General features: G+C 37.4%; 1 protein-coding gene across 1 annotated transcript in view; it reads left to right on the forward strand.

Annotated features, from left to right (window-relative positions):
• Positions 1–423: 423 nt before the first annotated feature.
• Positions 424–20393, forward strand: part of lingo4b (leucine rich repeat and Ig domain containing 4b) — a 34269-nt gene continuing 14299 nt past the window's right edge. Inside the window, exon 1 of the mRNA XM_038282478.1 lies at positions 424–648. The gene's annotated coding sequence lies outside the window, so the exon portion shown is untranslated. The remainder of the gene's footprint in view (positions 649–20393) is intronic.

Here is a 20393-nt window from a genome sequence, read left to right on the forward strand (position 1 = left end):
CTTATTTTTGCTAAGGGTGAGCTAGACTGAGTGAAATAAAGCAAACAGTTTAATGTATTTCCTTTTTTAAGGCAGCATCTTTGAGAATAAGGTTGAATATTTAGAGGTTGAATGTGTATTTATTTATAATTCAAAAGAGCAAAAAAACAAAACATTAATATTAAATGCTGCTGATTTTTCTTATTGTTACAATAACAAACTGTTTTGATTGTAAGAGAAAATTTGATTCCTCGTTACACTCTCCGTTACTTGGGGATTTAAAGTATTACAGCCAGAGACATGGCGCGTTTCCAGCCTTTTGCACCGGGACTTTAGTTATTTAACATCCTGGCAGCAGAGAGACGCGTAGCGGCAGCAGAAGCGCGTCAGAAGTGAAGCTGCTTCTCCGCCTCATCACATCAAGACAGACAGACAGACAATTATTTTACTGCCATAATTATCCGAGAATTCCCCAGGGTATTTGCCAGTCCGAGAAGGAATTAATGAAATAAGGAGGGCGGAGTGAGCTGCGACAGATGTTGGGGAAGTATTGTTGAATGTGGAGAAAAGGAGGAAGAGGAGGAAGAGGAGGGAGACTGTCCTGACCTCAGATGAGCATGTGAAGCCATGAAGGATTTGCGATGATTCTTTCTCTGAAAACATCCGCTGGTGAGTTTCATTCATGGGATATTGCTTTTCTGAAAAAAAAAAAAAAACTTAACGCAATTTTTTATTTACTTTGTTGTTTCCTTCATATAAAAACATCTCCACTTTACTTTCCTATACTTCTTTAATGAAAAGAAAAATTTAAACTCGCACTTTACTTGTAATGTAGTCAAATCTCATCGAAAATAGAAAAATGTATCCAACAACCTATTTTTATAAAAAAAAATAATAATTTAATTCCAACGTTTTGCAGTAGTGAAAAAAAAAAATTGAATACTTGATTTAAAGGCTAGAATGATGAACTGATTTAAGGATTAAAGAAACCATGAAAAAGATAAAGAAAGCAAGCTCTAAAATTAAACACTTTGTTTTGAATGGTTTTGGGTTTGTAGGCTAGTGAAATGATTCATTTTGATGCTCTTGAAATGTGATATCTGTGTTTCATTGCCTTTTAGAAATGTCATTTGAGTCAATGCATGAGAAAACCTTATTATTATTTTTAATATATATTATTTTATATTAATTGTGGTACCCAGTTTAAACACTTTTTATATTTAATCTCTATTTTCTATTTCAATGATCAATAAAATTAGATTGTTTTTCAGCTTATTATCAGGCATTTGAAATCTCTGCAGTTATGTTGCTGTTTTTATGCAGTGACACTGAGCAGTAATCCTCTGCATAGTTTGTTCCATAAACCTAAAAAAGGGGGTTGCAGCAGGCTGTGTTTTAACTGCCTTTGAGCAGGATTATAAACAACAACAACAACTGCACAGCCTCGTTTCCTCATGGGACAGTGTTAACTGGTGTTTACAATGAAGTATTTTATATCTCTATCAAAAGCCTTGTTACCTACAAGGATAAATACTCACAAACCTGCCCCCCACTTTGTTTGAGATTCTCACCTTTGACTGAGAGGAGTCAGGTTTAGGAATTTTACAATGAGATCCAAAGGTGAAGTCAGAACAGATGTAAACTGTTACCTTTCCTGTGATAATCGGGACACACATATAATCAGTTGAAGCTCAGGAGAAGCAGATCACCGGCAAGGGAAAACCAAGGATTTACGCCTGGGATTCAGCCAAATGGGCAATTTAATCAGAGGCTGTTTAATGCACAGGAAGTATGTCAGTCTCCTTAGCAAATGATTTACCTGAACTATTATATTCAGATGGAACTTTTGGCTGCAACTTATTCAAGCCTCAGACAAGAAACTGATCAAATTATCTTTTTCAAGACTTTTTCAAGTCTTTTCTTGTGTCCTGTTAGTAAATATATGAGGGCTGCTGTATGTCTGCACTTTAAGGTGATTTTGTTTCTTGTTTTTTAGGTTGTGCGTTTGTTGACCTTTACTGCTTTGACAGTATTATTTGGTTGCATAAGAAAATTCATAAATATATATATACACGCAAATAAATAGCTTCTATTTACCCACTACTTGTACTCCTATCAGGGGTGGTTGGCTCTTTATCTCAAGGTCAGGTCCTCTTCTAGAGGAGCTTGAGGATGCTTTAAGGTGTCTTAGGCTACGTTCACACTGCAGCCTGAAGTGACCCAAATCCGATTTTTCAACCTCTATCTGATCTTTTCATGGCAGTCTGGACAACACAGATCCGATTTTTTCCAGTCCGACCCAGGCCACTTGGCTATGTGGTCATGGATCCGATACCAATCTGATCTTTTCAAATGCGACCTGTGTGTGAATGGCCAGGTTGCATTCATCCGACCTGAATGCCATTAGTAACCGACATAACTCAATATTCTGATTTTTGCAACACAGAAGTGGCAAGAAAAATAAACACCATGGTGGACGATGATGCAGAGAGCAGTAGTTAGGTTTAACCATCTTGGAAAGATTGAGGTTTTAAGGTTTGGAAAGATCGCTAGATGCGCTCCAGCACTACATCGATGTTTACTTCTGTAAAAATGAAGCATGCTGGCTTGTAATGTCATTGCATCATCTACTACGCATGCAGGATGCTTAAGCTGTATGAATGCAGTTTTCACAGGAGATCACATACAAGTTGCATATATTTGGAAATGTGAACAGCAATGCAAAAATAATCGGATTTCACAAAAAAAATCGCAATTGAGCATCAAGGTCTGCAGTGTGACCGTAACCTTAGCTATCCTTCTGCTCTTCTGTACCGAGATTTCTTTTTTTTTTTTTTTTTTTTTTATACAGTGTCCTGTCTGGCAAGGTGGCAATAAGAATAATTGTCTTGATGCCAAAAGGAGCCCAACAGATTTTACTTTCACAAGTGTAGCGGTATGGCAATTGCCATACTGCTCCACTTGTTTTATGTATATAAATTGCTTTATTATAATTGTACCGAGATTTCTGATGTTTCTTCTGGTATTAGTTGCAGCTACTTCTCGACCTAATCCCAAGCTGGCCCCTTACCAATTCCCCGTAGCACTAACCCTCCATTTGTGTGTTCACACAGAGGGCCAGCCACAGGAAGGGCTGTCCCAAAGCATTTAGTGAGTAGGCCTAGTGGACCCTTTAGCCCTAAGTAGGGAGTCTGCATCAGTTGCAGGCTCACTGGAATTTGGTAGTGGGTGTAACGGTGAACTGATGGCGAAGGAAACATGTGCGTGTAAATGCAAGTTCCGCTGGTTTGCTGCATCTTTATCACAGTGACAGAAAATCACAAGTTGGGAACAAGAAAAAAGACGTAATTATTTCCAAAAGGGAGGGTCCTCTGTGGAATAGTTTTATTTGACTGTATGATTTTATTTTATTTTATTTTATTTTAAGAAATGGCAAAAGTTTTGATGTTTTGCAAGTTGGGCCACAGAGCTACAGCCACGCCTAAGGAGGGGGGTCACTGTATTAAAATAGTAACGACTGCTTTCCTTTTCCATTAGAAGAAGAAGGAGACCATCCTATTCTGATTTATCCCACCCACCCCCCACATACAAGTCATGGAGCCCTGTACAACTGCGAGTGTGACTTTACTGTGAGTGACACTCGATGGTTAAGGGATAGTGCTTAGGGGCCCTCCATTCTGGGGTTTACTGCCCCAAGTGCTCTGATGAACATGGGCACTACCGTTGCTCTCACCTTGCAGGCTTTTTGTATTTCTTGCCTGAGCCCCTAATATTGATCCAGTTTCTCCTTTAGTTTAGACATTTTTTAAGGGAAAGATGGGTTGTGCTTTGTTCTATCAACCCTAATTTAAGCATCCGGGTGGTTGAGCTGCTAATGAACTACTGGGCATAAATAATCAGTCATTAGTTTGCTTGTGAACACGCATAACAATAGCTGCATTTTCATTACAAATGTGCACAAAACTATATAAATATCGTGCTAATCTCTAAAATTCAAGTTTTTAACAATAACAGTTTTCCCTTAAATAAGAATTAGAACAAAAATTGCGCATTTATTCATGTTTTCACATGATAAACTCTTGAAATCATGTCAGTGGCGGATATGAATTCGTCTATTTACAAGGCAGTTTACAGGACCCGTTGCAGGTGACTCTGTCATGTAAAAAACTGTTTGTATTGCAGTTTTTGTAAAAATAAGAATGTTTTTTCCACCGCAAAACCATCCCATCAAAGTGTAAAAAAAGTTTCAGTGTCTCCATTTAGCAAGTTTATTTTCGTAATTACATTTTACACAATTTGATGATTAATAGATATGCAGCTAATGACATGTTGTTTTCTGTGGGTTTCTAGATATGAAGATAATTTCTTAAAACACAAACTGGGAATCTGATCAGATTGCAAACAGATGGGACTCAAGTAACTTTGGTTGTTGGTCTCAAACTTGTCGGTCTGACAATTCTTTTCTGAAACTGCTGGTCTACAGGAAATGCTGGTCTACAGGAAATGCACAGCCATCTCAAGGGAATGCCCTGAAAATGGAAAAATATCTAATAAGCTTCAGGTGTATGGCATAAAATGTGTTTCTTATGTTCAAAATCCTTCACTGGCCTGGTCTGCAAGCTCAGCAGATCTCAATTCAATTGGGTACCTTTAGCATGTGGTGCAGCAGAAGTTTCTTATTATGGACAGACAGCTGACAGCTGACAGATTTGCATTAACCTTATGATTTAATCATGTCAACAAGGATAAAATATGTTTCTTCATCTTGTTGCATTACTCCATTAAAATTTATATACACTGTGGACGGTCATTTCGAAAGTAACTTCACCCATTTTGTAAATTAAAGCTTAGTGAGAAAGAAAAAAACATGCTGTAATTATTTCAAGAGCATTTAAATTTAGTAAGAATTACTTTCTGTCACAATGTGGTTGTGACTTTGTGGACCAAAGTAAAGGAAATCAGAGCAGATCAGCATGATGAGGATTCATGCAATTTGACATAGAAGCTGACAGACAAAGAAGAAGGCAACTCATAGAACTAAGAACAGGTGCTGATAATGGGAGACAATGAGGGGCTGCAGGTGAGTTGAGTTACTAATTAACTCAAAGTGCCGACAGGGGGTAAAATAAACAAGGCAATACACAGAGGATCTAATCAGATAAGAAATAACCCAATGAGACCCAATGGACATAGAAATGATTCAAAGCCAAACATGAACTAAAGTAGGAATCTAATTCTGACATCTGAAGAGAACAACTCTGCAATCAAAAAGTAAGACAAAGAATCTTAAAAACTACGATGAAAAAAATGAAGAAACATAATGTAAAGCAAAGACAAATGGCCTGGCAGAGGTTTGCTAAAACACATAGACATAATTTCATCTGATTCCTTAGACTTTTTAATTCAATAATGTATGAGCTACAATAAAGTTGGAGGCTAATGCTGCAATCACATCATTTATTATTATTTATATATATATATATATATATATGTGATTTTCTTAATGTGATGAATATGTAGTTTCACAGAAATCCAGGTGTTGACTCACCTGCGGTGGCATAAAATCCATCCTTTGTATGTAATCAGGGAACTGGTTATGCGGGAAAGACAATGAATTTATTTGTCATAGATAGCTCAACAAATTGTATTTTTCTGAGCCGCTCTGCGTCCCAGACGATGTACAGGTGCTGGTCATAAAATTAGAATATCATGAAAAAGTAGATTGATTTCAGTAATTCCATTCAAAAAGTGAAACTTGTATATTATATTCATACATTACATACAAACTCATATATTTCAGATGTTTATTTTGTTTAATTTTGATGATTACAAATGACAACAAATGAAAATCTCAAATTCATCATATCAGAAAATTAGAATATTACTGAAGACCAATAAAAACAAAGGATTTATAGAAATGTTGGCCAACTGAAAAGTATGAACATGAAAAGTATGAGCATGTACAGCACTCAGTATTTTGTTGGGCCTCCTTTGGCCTGTATTACTGCAGCAATGCGGCGTGGCATGGAGTCGATCAGTCTGTGGCACTGCTCAGGTGTTATGATAGCCCAGGTTGCTCTAATAGTGGCTTTTAGCTCTTCTGAATTGTTGGGTCTGGTGTATTGCATCTTCTTCTTCACAATACCCCATAGATTTTCTATGGGGTTAAGGTCAGGAGAGTTTGCTGGCCAATTAAGAACAGGGATACCATGGTCCTTCAACCAGGTACTGGTAGCTTTGGCACTGTGTGCAGGTGCCAAGTCCTGTTGGAAAATGAAATCTGCATCTCCAAAAAGTTGGTCAGCTGCAGGAAGCATGAAGTGCTCTAAAACTTCCTGGTATGTGGCTGCGTTGACCCTGGACCTCAGAAAACACAATGGACCAACACCAGCAGATGACATGGCACCCCAAACCATCACTGACTGTGGAAACTTTACACTGGACTTCAAGCAACGTGGATGAAGTGCCTCTCTTCTTTTCCTCCAGACTCTGGGACCTTGATTTCCAAAGGAAATGCAAAATTTACTTTCATCAGAGAACATGACTTTGGACCACTCACCAGCAGTCCAGTCCTGTTTCTCTTTAGCCCAGGCAAGACGCTTCTGACGCTGTCTGTGGTTCAAGAGTGGCTTGACACAAGGAATGCGACAGCAGAAACCCATGTCTTTCATACGTCTGTGTGTGGTGGTTCTTGAAGCACTCACTCCAGCTGCAGTCCACTCTTTGTGAATCTCCCCCACATTTTTGAATGGGTTTTGTTTCACAATCCTCTCCAGGGTGCGGTTATCTCTCTTGCTTGTACACTTTTTTCGACCACATCTTTTCCTTCCCTTCGCCTCTCTATTAATGTGCTTGGACACTGAGCTCTGTGAACAGCCAGCCTCTTTAGCGATGACCTTTTGTGTCTTGCCCTCCTTGTGCAAGGTGTCGATGGTCGTCTTTTGGACAACTGTCAAGTCAGCAGTCTTCCCCATGATTGTGTAGCCTATAGAACTAGACTGAAAGACCATTTAAAGGCTTTTGCAGGTGGTTTGAGTTAATTAGCTGATTAGAGTGTGGCACCAGGGGCCATCAATTTTGAACCTTTTCACAATATTCTAATTTTCTGATATGATGAATTTGAGATTTTCATTTGTTGTCATTTGTAATCATCAAAATTAAACAAAATAAACATCTGAAATATATGAGTTTGTATGTAATGTATGAATATAATGTACAAGTTTCACTCTTTAAATGGAATTACTGAAATCAATCTACTTTTTCATGATATTCTAATTTTATGACCAGCACCTGTACATGAATCTGCCGATTGCGTAATATTGCATGGCCATACTGTATATACAATCGGTGACACAGTGAGGGCTGCATTACTGCCTTTCGCACAGCCAACATACGGTTCAATGATGTGGCCTATATCCCAGTCTGGCTAAGGAAAACCTGTGTCTAATATAAGTAAATGTCATAGTGATCACAATTTGCAGTCTGATTTTTTCTTATTTTTTAAATAGCTTCATATAACACTTCTATAAGAAACAAGTTAATTCCAGGGGTGTATAAGGACATTATACAGTAGAAACCAAATAGAGAATAATAAAAGGTTGATATGTCAAAAACGAGGAGAAGAAAAAATAAATAAATACATTTAAAAACCATTTAACTTTTCAAGAAAATACTTTGTTTTAACTGTTTAATGGTTTTAAAAGTTATTTATCAGAGAAACTTGCTTTTTATGATGTTTTTTGTTTAAGTTTGTTTCCCCAAGGAATTTAGGCGGGTCTTTAATTAAGGGACAAGACATTGTTTCCCGAATAGCTGATTGGCTGCTGGTTGCAGCATTTTCTAGGACTTAGATCAATCCTGAAAGCTAAGCTGCCCTGGAGCAGGTTTGCCGTTCAGATTATGTTACCATGGTGACTAGCCTCGCTAAGAATGAATCCAGCTTCGTGGTACCAGAAAGTCAGTGTTAAACCTGAAATTGTTTCGTTAAGCCAGTGATTCTGCTTCATGGTACAGGCCCAAGAAATGACCAAATCTATCAAACAGGTGACAAAAAAGGCAATCAAACATCAGATCATGGCAGTTTGCATTGGTGTGTGTTCTGATTACTGGACCTTAAGGTATAAGAATCCAAAATACAGCCTGAGGACATATGCGTCCCTCATGTACCATAAAAGAATTATATAAATTGGTCTGGCCAGCTCAGGCGGTTGGTGCAGATATGCAATAAAAATGTTTGGCTGCAGTTTTCATTGAGGAAAGAACTTTTAAAGAAGATCCGGAGAAATCGAAACATTCCTAAAATAGAAAAATTGAGATGTGACACAAAATATCTGTTTTTTTTTTAAACCCTGTTTATGCTTGTGATTTGTTTGCATGGTAAAATTCATTACAGATTTACTTGATTAGTTCCTTGTGTAGTAGGTTTTAGCATTTTAAATTCATAGAAGGTTTAGGGTAGGCCTAACTTAAGCTTAACACTTTGACCTTAATGGGGAAATGATTGGACAAATTTGCCCTAAAGTTTGTTAGGCAAGGCAAGTTTATTTATAAAGTATATTTCATGGGAAAGGCAATTTAAATTGCTGGACATGAGAGAAAAATAATTTAAGAGAACAAAAGTGAATCATTAAAAAAGATTAAGTCTCTGAATACTTAACTAATAATGTTAAAATCGCCCAGTCCAAGGCCACTCTCATCAAATTCGTTTTTAATCTCAGTTTGACAAATTAATTTGTTTTTTTTCAACGTCCGACTGAGACATTAGTTGTTTGATCCCGGAGATTTTGTTAAGGTTATGAAGGGCAACTTTGTCACTCTTTTTATTTATTTTTGAAGGGTCCCCTCTGAGTCTATCACTTCACCCAGATTTTGACCCTGATATGAACTATGGCTGACCTCCTGTGTCAAAGAAAAGTATTTAACCATACAACAGACTAAAAATTACAATGATCAGATTTCAAAGTGTATATGAATTTGCACTTTATTAGTACAAAACATTCCTCTGCGGGTGGAATTTCTCTATTTATTTTGCCTCTATTTCTTGCACAAAAAGAGCAAAACTGCAAAAAATATGAAACAGGGAAAAAACAAAATGTGCAGAACTTCTGTAAAACGGAGCCATGCCTTAACTGTTGTTAACTGGAACAATGGTACAGTAGTGTTCACTCTTTTCAGTAACCACTAACCAAACAAATTATTACTAAAAATTATAGAAATAAATCAGATAAGTTAAAAACCAGTCACTGCAAATGCTTATGCAGTCATGAGAAAAGGGGAATAATATTTGTGTTGCGCCAATGCCATGTTTTGGCCCCGATATCGATACCCGATACCTGGCTGTGCAGTATTGGCCGATACCGATACCATCTGTTAGAAACTGATGTGTTTGTATATATGAAGAACTGCATACTACTTGGATGTAAAATAACTGCTATCATGGCTTTGTCAAGCTGCTGCCTACCTTTGTGAAGCAAGAAAAAGACTGATACAAAGTGAACTTTTTATTGCATACCTGGAATGGGTGACAATAGTTGAATAAACTTTTGGCTCTAAAAATGGTATCGGTGCCCTATTGGTTGGTACTCGCCGATACCGATACCACCATTTTAGTGCAGTATTGGGGCCTGCCCGATACTGGTATCAATGCAACACTAAAAAAGACTAATACAAAGTGAATCCAGTAGAACTTTTTATTACCTACCTGGAATGGGTGGCAATAGTTGAATAAACGTTTGTCTCTAAAAACTGTATCGGTGCCCTATTTGTTGGCACTAGCTGATACCGATACCACTATTTTAGTGCTGGATCGGGCCCCCCCCTTTACTGGTGTCGGTATTGGTGCAAGACTAAATATCATATAAAACATTTGGCTCCCAACTAGAGGGAGTATTGGCATGAGTGTTGCGATTCGATGCATGTCGCGATACTTGTGTCACGATATGATATTATCACGATATTGCAGTATCACTATATATTGCCATATTTTCCCAGCTATCAAAATCAAATGATGAGATAAAACAGCAAGTGCTGTATATTTTCATCAGAAAATATTGATTAGGTATTATTATCCATGTTGTTTGGGGTTTTCTTCCACTGTGACTGCCTCAAATACAGATTTGGTGCTGCACACACAGTTAAAGGGCTCCACAGCGCTTTCTGCCAGAGTGGTGGTGCAGAGGTAGCCTATTTTCCCATCAATGTTTTATGTAACCATTTTTTTTAAAATCGATACTAAGAAGTGAAAGATCGATATTATATTGGGCAGCCGAATATCACGATATATCGCCAAAACGATTATTTCCCACACCCCTACTCCCAACAAAGATCATTGGGTAGAATTGGGTAGAGTTGTGAGAGAAGCAAATCAATTAGATTAGAAACAGATGTGATTGTGACCAAACAGGAACCAGTTCTTTTAAAAAAAAAATCATGAGCAAAAATTTCTAACAGGACTTTTCCACCAGTGCAGCTCAGAGCCCTCTATGGTTCCAGAATGCGTTTTTCAAAAAGTTGCACCTGTTTCTACCAAACCAAAGGGGTTCCAGAGCAGCATCTCTGGTTCTGGTACCGAGGAAAATCTCTTCAGGAGGAACTGATTAATGACCAGTGGGATCATTTGGAGGCATTGTGGGACAGAGAGAAAAACAAGAAAAAAAAACATCTAAGCTGTAGCTCTGCTCCCCCAGCAGATTGAAAACAGCTGAATTTCATCAGACGAATGATCAGATTAACAACAGGCTAAGGAAGAGAAATGGAGGATATATGAATCTTTTATTTTGTACATTGATGGTTCAGACTGTAATATGATCAATTTTTTGTTCAGTTTTTCATACTGAGTTTCATTTCTTCTATGAACTGATTTTTCAAAGCATAAGAAGCTGAAGTTGACGTCTGCTTTGAAGCTGTTGACGGCTATAAAAACTCCTCTGTTTATTGTTTGAGGAACTTTTATCAGCTCAGTATTGCACCAATTACTACTTCAGCTGTTTTAGGGCATCCTATAGTTTTTGAAAAGAGAAGCAAGAATTTTTTTATTCAACTTCTGATAGTGAGCAACTATTGGATGCTAACATCAGAGCCCGTCCTTTCGTTTAGATTTTTTTTCTTTCCAAGTAAATTGTATTTTACATCAAAACTATAAGCCAAATATTATAATCCTTTTTTTCAGAAGGATTGTGGAACTTAATGTACATCCTGTTTGTAGTGAGGTTCTTTGCTTTTAATGAGCAGACACACATTTTCAAAGCATAAGATGATGTTATTTTGTGTATGAGTGTAGCTTCCATGTTGTTTATTATTTGAGCAACTTATATCAGCTTTGTATTACATCTATTAATTCTTCGGCTATTTTAAGGGCTACTACTAGAAAGTTGCCACTAAATGCACTGGCTGTGGCACGACGGCTGCTCACTTTCCTAACTACGTTCTGTCCTCAATACTGACAGACTGTTTGGTAAAACTGTGTCAAACTGTTATTTGACAGGATAAAACCCCAAGACATCTTTTTTTTTTTTTTCTAGTTGTGGAACTAACTGTCCTCAATCACAAATATTAATCTTTATTCAAAGCACTGGAGTTGAACAGCATTAAGCCTTTAAACATCTGCTGGCAAAAAGCCAGTCATATGTTTATAAAGGCATTGTCTTTCTATGTCTTTGACCTTTATAACAGAGCTTACCAGGGTCAGGCAAAGATGGTTCTATCAAGAAAGGTGTATCAGAGGCTAGAGCAAAGCATCCCCGTTATTCTTTGGTCCTAATAGCCGGGAGATTATCTTCAGCACTTTACTTTTTTTCCTAAAGCTGCAAAGGATAAATCTCTCAATTTGCACATGAGGTCTGAGCCATGTGCAGTTGTTTGTCTTTTCATCAGAGTCTTAACTGCTTTTGGAACGGTGGTACATGAAAAAATCTTTCCAGGGTGGAATCAATAATGCACAGCCCTTTTGAAGCTGCTGTTCAAGATTTAGGCCACATGGTGATTTGAAGTCCTCTCGTAGATGAATAGGAGGATGGAACGTTCTCTTCATTTTGAGGAATATGAATGGAGTAAGAAGAAGAAATGAAAACTGGCCTGAGGCTGATTTTTTTTGACCATAAATGAAAAAAGCATCTATACATTAGAGGATTTCTTTCATCATGCTTTACTTTGACTTCCTTTTTTTTCCCCCTGACATGCCTTTCCTTTTCAGTTTTGCCCTATTCATTTCTTCATGTGTAAGGCATGAAGCTGGTCCACATTTGAAAGGAGACTGGGTTTCTCCATTTTAATCTAGTTTTTTTGTATTGCGCTATAAGAGGAAAGCTTTCTTTGACATTTTATTTCTACTTTTTTTTTCTACTCCCCCCCGCATTTTGAAGAGAATGTTTTTTTAAAAGCAACTTTTGACTTTGACAAACAGCCTAATCTTAATAACTGATAAATTTACTTTAATTTAGTAATGAGTTTGCATCTTATGAACACTCACATTTGTTTTGTATGACAGTTTAAATAAAGAAAATATATTTTTTTAAAAAGGACTTCTAACATGGAAATTTTAAGATATAATCAACAGTTGGTTGGCAATCACTGATAGATTCTTCATAAGGATAAGGTAAACTATAAAAACTAATTTCTAAAGACGTTTACTGTTGGTGAACTGCTTTGTTCAAGCACACAATGGTTAATATATAATGTTAGGAAAAAAGTATGAAAGCAAAAGAAGAAAAAAGCTACAGGGATGAGCACTGCTGCATTTAACATACCATAATTCAACCATCACATTTATCATGTTTTCACCTCTTAATAAGAGGAAACTTCCAAATTGTATTTTTAAGAGCTATTGATCACTGAATGCATTTACGTAGGACTCATATCTATGTAGTTGTTCTCTTAATGACCAGCATTCATACACCGTTGTGTTTGGAACTTTGGGTTAAATGCTTTGCCCTGCAATTTCCCAGTCTAGAAATCACCTTGATTATTATTAGATTTAGATTGTTTTAGATTTAGATTTAACTTTATTGTATTTGCACAGGTAAAGGTATAAGGCAATGAAATGCAGTTTAGGTCTAACCTGAAGTGCAATAGCAGCATGTGCAGGATAAATAATGGTTCTATAAATACAGGACATGGATTCTACTGAATAAGTACAGAGATGAATACCATTATAAACAGAATCTTACTAATAGATGAATATAATATATAGATAACTAGTGTTATCGACTAAATTATAAGTATAGATTATTATTATGAATAATATTTCATTTAATTTCTCTTTGAGATCAATAAACAACTTTTGTACTGAATTGAATTCAATTTATTCCCTGACTAAAAGGGATAAAAAAGACTCTTTTGATAGAGCTTTTTTATATTCCAAGAGTGAAATTCAGATTAATTCAAAGCTACTTAAATCTCCAGCTCTTTTTTTGGCTCCAGTAGTCTTTATTCAAAAGTAGTCTGACAGAAAATGGGTTTGAGAGAGATGGATAAGGATGCAGAAAAGTTCAGACTGAGGCCTCCTGCATTGCTTTACCTTTGTTCAACTGCCACACCTCACCAGGAGCCTTCAAAACCTCATCATCACAGAATAAATGATGAGAGAAACTAGAACTAAGATCGCGGAGGAAAACAAACTTTACTCAAGCTTTACCCTCTATATTGTTTTTTTTTTCTGAAAGTTTTCTCCTACTCTTCCTAATGGGCATTACTCTGTCAATTTAGAGTTGAGCAAAAGGCTCTTTTTAAAGGAAAATTCTTTAAACAATGAAAAAATGACTCAGCTATTTTCCTTTGTCCCAGCAAACGTTAAGGCACTTTATGTTTTCTTCTGCTGACAAACTTGGAGATACTGATTTCATTTGTCAGCAGTACCTGGTACCTGCAAAACAAAACCAAAAGGTACCAATAATTGCTTAAATTACTGTGATTGAACCATTTAAACCCTAAACCTCAAATGGATTTGCCAGAATTCTGCCTGACCTAAACTTAATAGAGAATCTATGGAGATTTGTCAAGAGCAGGTGAAACGAAGCTGAAAGCTTTTTTTTATTTTTATATATTTCACAAAATAATAATAATAGAAAAAACAATATTCAAAACGGGAAAAAAAACATTGACATGATCCAATGAAGAGTCTCCCTAACTGATTGGCTTGGTTAGAATCTCTTTACATAATTGAGCTCACAGAAGGATAAAACTAAATAAACAGATCAACATATCATATCAACATGTTAGCAAACACAGGCTTCACAGAAAAAAAATCATAAAATAAAGAGTAGGACCTAAAAAAACATATAATGATGATAATAGTATGAAATACATCAAGTAAAGATAATTACTGCATTGAAGCCATGATAGTTGGATTTTTGAATGCTGTTTGACTGCCTGCTTGAAAACATTGAGTGGGAAGTCAAAGAAATCTGGAGGAAGCTGATTAAAGAGCTTAGCTCCTCTGGGTTGAAGAATAAATTAAGATAAAGATGTATGAGTGAATGGAAGGAAAAGTACATTTTTATTTCTTGTATCATATTCATGATTTTAATGATCCTTGTAAACAAATATTAAATCTGGGAGAAACAATTGATTAATTGCTTTGTAGACAAACGGAGCAATATGAAGAAAGTTTACCTGAACTACACTATCCATCCATCCATCCATCCATCCATCCATCTTCCTCCGCTTATCCGGGGTCGGGTCGCGGGGGCAGCAGCTTAAGAAGGGAGGCCCAGACTTCCCTCTCCCCAGCCACTTCTTCCAGCTCTTCAGGAGGAACCCCAAGGCGTTCCCAGGCCAGCCGAGAAACATAGTCTCTCCAGCGTGTCCTGGGTCTTCCCCGGGGCCTCACCCCGGTGGGACGTGCCCGGAACACCTCACCAGGGAGGCGTCCAGGAGGCATCCTAAACAGATGCCCAAGCCACCTCAACTGGCTCCTCTCGACGTGGAGGAGCAGCGGCTCTACTCCGAGTCCCTCCCGGATGACCGAGCTTCTCACCCTATCTCTAAGGGAGAGCCCAGCCACCCTACGGAGGAAACCCATTTCGGCCGCTTGTATCCGCGATCTCGTTCTTTCGGTCATGACCCAGAGTTCATGACCATAGATGAGGGTAGGAACGTAGATCGACCGGTAAATCGAGAGCTTCGCTTTTTGACTCAGCTCTCTCTTCACCACGACGGACCGGTACAGTGCCCGCTTCACGGCAGACGCTGCACCAATCCGCCTGTCGATCTCCCGCTCCCTTCTTCCCTCATTCGTGAACAAGATCCCAAGATACTTAAACTCCTCCACTTGGGGCAGGACACCCCCCCTGACCCGGAGAAGGCACCCTACCCTTTTCCGGCTCAAGACCATGGCCTCGGATTTGGAGGCACTGATCCCCATCCCGGCCGCTTCACACTCGGCTGCGAACCGATCCAGCGAGAGCTGCAGATCACGACTTGATGAAGCCAACAGGACCACATCATCTGCAAAAAGCAGAGACGCAATCCTAAGGCCACCAAAACGGATCCCCTCAACACCTTGGCTGCGCCTAGAAATTCTGTCCATGAAGGTAATGAACAGAATCGGTGACAAAGGGTGAACTACACTAAGTGTACTATGTGTACTTAGTGTACACATCGGTGAACTACACTAAGAATATGTAATTCCTGAAAAAGAGGTTGTGAGCTGGCTAAGTAAGCTGAATGAGAAATAATCCATAACAGCGTTTCTCATGGAGATGAACAGAGTAAAACTTAGTCTAATGACTGCTTGCCCAGATGATATTGCAATAATTAATGTAGGGGAAGATCAGAGAGCATAGGGTAGATTTTCTTTTATCCAGACTAGGGATGCACGATACCTATCGGTATCGGCCTGTATCGGCCTTAAAACTGAATATCGGACATCGGCCACCCCACCGATATTTAACCCGATATTTGATCAGCTTCTGAGTTTCTAAAGTCTAGAAAAATAAAAAAAATACTACTTCTTCTTCTTCCTCAAAAACTTATTTTTTACAGACTTAAAAACTTCTAAAGATGAGGGAAAAAATATTGATACATTAAAATATCACAATATCTTCATATGCTGGTATATTGCCATTTAAAAACCATATCAATCTCTTTTACTAATAAATATTGCTATATGTCATCGTTATGCTACCAAATCCCCCGAAAATTCATGAAATTTTGCCATATTTTTATATGTTGATATAATGACGCGGTATCGATCAATTTTACTAACAAAATCTCACAAGAATTTGCAAAATATCACGAGACTTTGTAACAGAACGATGAAATATCACAAGATTTTGAAAGTAAAATAGATTGATACCGCGTTTTTAAAAATCAATTTGATATCAGCATATGAAAATATATTTGAGTATATTATTTTTCAAAGTGTCAGAAATGGATAACAAAACTGATATTTTCAATGACTACTTATTTTTGTCCAGCTTTAACATCGGTATCAATATCAGTTATCGGCAATCCCAATATCGTGCATCCCTAATCCAGACCATAACAGATTTGACCCAAAATAAAATGTTTCTAGCAAATTTAGATGAAACACTGTTAATGTGGGGTTTCGGGGCCAATTTATTATCAATTAATATGCTAAAAAAAATTAATTACTGATTCTGAAGAAATGTCGTAGTTGTCAATCATCACCTTGATATTTCTATGGGTAATCCCCCTGTTTTTATTACTATTAAACAAAACAATTTTTTATTTTTTTTTATTTACAGATAATTGTTTTGACTTAAACCTAAAAATTGTATACAGCTCACTATTGATTGTTGCCCTTTAAAGCAATTTTAAAACTTCCTGAAGACCTCCACTATTTCACTGCCCGATGACCTCACTGAAGCATCTGAACATCAGGCCATTTTAAGCATTATTAAAAAATATAAATATATTACATCAGGCTGATAGCTGGACTTTTATTTCAGTATATATCACTGTTTATTTTTAATTGCCATCATGCCTTAAATCTGTTTGTATCTGTGGTTTACCTGTCAGTAATAGGGGTGCATGTGCGTTTTCACTTTAATATTTTCTTCAAAGTGAATAGAAATCAAATTCCAACGGAACTCTATTCTAGAGATGTGAACATGTGTCATAAAGTTACTTTAAAGGCCAAACCATCACTGCTAAACTCATTCAAACAAGCATATTTACAAGTGTCATTTCATAGGAGCTGCACTAAAGTGTGTCCAGTTTTTGAAATGTATTGCATGAAGACTGTGGAGGCAGACAAAAAATTGCTTTTTTGAAAGCATGAAGAAATCAGGTCAGGAACTTCAATGCATCTGACCTTGGGGCTTTTGTCGCACCTTTGGCATTGTGAATGGTAAAGGTTTACCAAAGCTCTCTCCCAGCATTTCTTTCTTTCTTCCTCCTTTTGCTAATGTATCTCTTTGCTTTAGAAACACCATTTCCTTTGTTGCAGAAATCTTGACAAAAAGAAGTCCTATTATACAGACAGTATAAAGCAATGTTTAATGTAGAACCTTCCATGATATTGGCCTATGCCCGTCTCCTTTAGCTTTGTTACCTTTAAAGAAAAACATCTCTTGGAGTCTGTTTTATTGCTAAATGCAATTTTGTAAAAAGCAGATTTCTCACATTAATCCACACTTTGAGAATGATTTCTTCCCACATTTAATCTTCAGTCTGCCTTTCCACCTACATATTCAGTCTTTAATCCATCTAGTACTGGGGATGTGTGTGCAGTTGTATCAAACAAGCCATAAACTGTGGCTTTTTGGACTTTTGGTTATCTTTTCTTCAGTAAGCAAAGATGAAATGATCCCCCCCATAAGCAATAACATAGTCGATTTTAAGGGATTTTTTTTTCTTTCTTTCTTTCTACTCAGTTTAATTATATTTTGAAAAAGGCTAGAGGGTTAAATCGCTTAGATTTGCTGCCTAGTTCAAGAAGACCATGAGATTAAGCATGGAAAATAATATTCCAAAATCAGAGTGAGTAAACCTGAATATTGCCCTCTTAGTATCATAGCTGGAGACCCTCATGACCAGTGAGGCAGTATTATAATTAAATGTTTGGTTTGAGGTTTAGGTTTGAAGGACAGGAGCACAAACTATTATTTTTTTTCCATGTGTTGCTGGCCTTTTCACCTCGTCGACATTTTTTACCTTTGCAGTGAATTTTTAGGATATTGGATGAAGCCATCTGCCATGGGGTGTCCCGGAAGGACCATCTGAGAGATTGCATTGATCAGTTGTATTTGGATAAAGTAATTATGTAAGTTTCGTTTGTTGCTTACTGTAACGAAAGTGTAGTTATCAACTACACTAATTTAATCTCTTGTGTTTAAGACTGGTGTCTTTTGTCTACGTTTCTGCCGCTGTCATGCCTGAATCTTCCAAATAAGGGACAGGAAAGATAATTGTATCCTATTCTACTCTATTATACTCTGTTCCGCTCTATTCTATTCTATTGGGGAGTGTTGGCCTAGTGGTTAGAGCAGTGTGCTTGTGCTCTGAGAAGGTTGCAAGTACCCGGTTTCAATCCCTGCAGCCTCCACTCTGGGTTCCTGAGCAAAACCCTTAACCCCACACTGCTCCCTGAGTGCCACACAGTGGCAGCCCACTGCTCCCCATGGGAATGAGTCAAATGCAGAGGGGGAATTTCCCCATTGCAGGACAATACAGGGACTTATATTACATTTATTTAGTTTTATTCATTTTATCCATTATTATTCTATTTACTACAATTTAAACTTATCTGTGAGTTTTTTCATTGACTGGAGATGTTCGGGATCAGTTGTTCATGTCTTGATTACAGTTTTCCCTCTAAAGAGAATCATTTTTTTCAAGTGAACATTTTTGAAATTTGCTTTTTCTTTCCCTCAAATAAGGCCTTTGTTACAGTTACTTATAATAATCTTTAGATCGCACATTAAGGTTTTGACACAAACTACAACAAAAGCTTGTTATCTTACTTCATTTGATTGTTTTTTGGTACTTGTTATAATTTAATTTCATGATCCAAAGAATCTCAACATGTTAAGCGTACAATACATCTTGTTAGAGAAAGAAGAGAGGTTTGGTTCAGGACCTTGGTCAGTTCCCCAGTTTCCTCCTTTCATGCTGTTATTCATGAGTCTAGCTTAGATGGAAAGCAGGTCCTCTCAGATAAACATCCAGGCAGCCAAAGAGGAACACCCAAAATGTTCCCTGATATGTGCATCTGTTTGTGTGTGGTTGGGTTTGGGTGTGCATACTTGTTTATGCTTATTATTATGGAAATGTTTTAGTATAGGAGGCCAAAGCCCAGTCTGCATGTGTTGAACCTCATTTTAGGGGGTAGGTTTAGAGATATGGTGTAAATTAATTTATTAGAATAGATTAATCTAATAATTTAGAAGGGTAGAGTTTGGTATATATGGTAATAGGCTCAGGATAAATAATGAGATCACTGACAGTCCTATGTGGGTGAGGTGAGGACCACCAAGTGAGGACCATATTTTTTGGTTTTCTTGAACGGTAAAGGCCATTTGTCACAAAGCGGCATTTCCATGGTCTTCACACTGTTTTTTGGGGTTTAGGACCGATGTTAAGGGAATTGGATTTAGGTCTCATTGTGGATCAGGTTTGTATTTGTAACGTTTTATGGCTATGGTCAGGGCATAGAAAAGGTTAAAAGTAAAAGGAAATCGATTGAAATCAGTGAGTCACTGCATGCTCCTCACAGCCAGGTAATATGAGAATGTATGTGTATTTGTGTGTGTCTTTCTGCAGGTTATTAAATTAATTTGTTTCCGCTTTGCTTTTTATTCAGGTGATCTTCTTTTAAATTAAAAGGTTAAGGTCATGCATTTAACACCAAGTACCAGGCGGTAAGCAGTTTCATAAAGAGATGAGCGCAACTATGATAAGTAGGTGCATTGCCCTAAATTACAGTGAGTCTATAACAAACGACCTGTTTCTGGTTTTTAGTCCTCAATTTCCCACCAGTAAGCTCACCTTTAATGCATGGCCTCCTGTCATTTCTCTGATATACAATTATGGATCCAAAACGTCATTTCTGCTAGCTGAGTTGGCCTAATTTGTCACATTATTCAGGCGTTGTGCTTAGACTAATTCCCTGTCCTCATTTAATTGCACAATTATTAATATTGCAGGTGCTACACTTGAGTAATGTGGAACAACATCAAAGTGGTTAACCAACAAACTGTGAGAAGCTCAAAGTGCCGTGAGTGAAATTACTTTAAACATTTATGGAGAGAGCACTGCAGCACACCCCAGATGTAACACGTCTTTATTTAAAGTCACTTTATGTTCCCAAGCAACATCATTCATAATATTTAAGGGAAGTTTGACGTCATATGGACACATTTTGCATCATTTTCGGGCAATCCAATATTCACATTAATGTGGCTATTTAAATAGCTCTGGTCATGGCCTTATTAAAACATAATGAAATTAAAAGG

Source organism: Cyprinodon tularosa, unplaced genomic scaffold, assembly GCF_016077235.1.
Source record: "Cyprinodon tularosa strain WSP-4 unplaced genomic scaffold, ASM1607723v1 ctg184, whole genome shotgun sequence".
In the NCBI taxonomy this organism is placed as follows: Eukaryota; Metazoa; Chordata; class Actinopteri; order Cyprinodontiformes; family Cyprinodontidae; genus Cyprinodon; species Cyprinodon tularosa.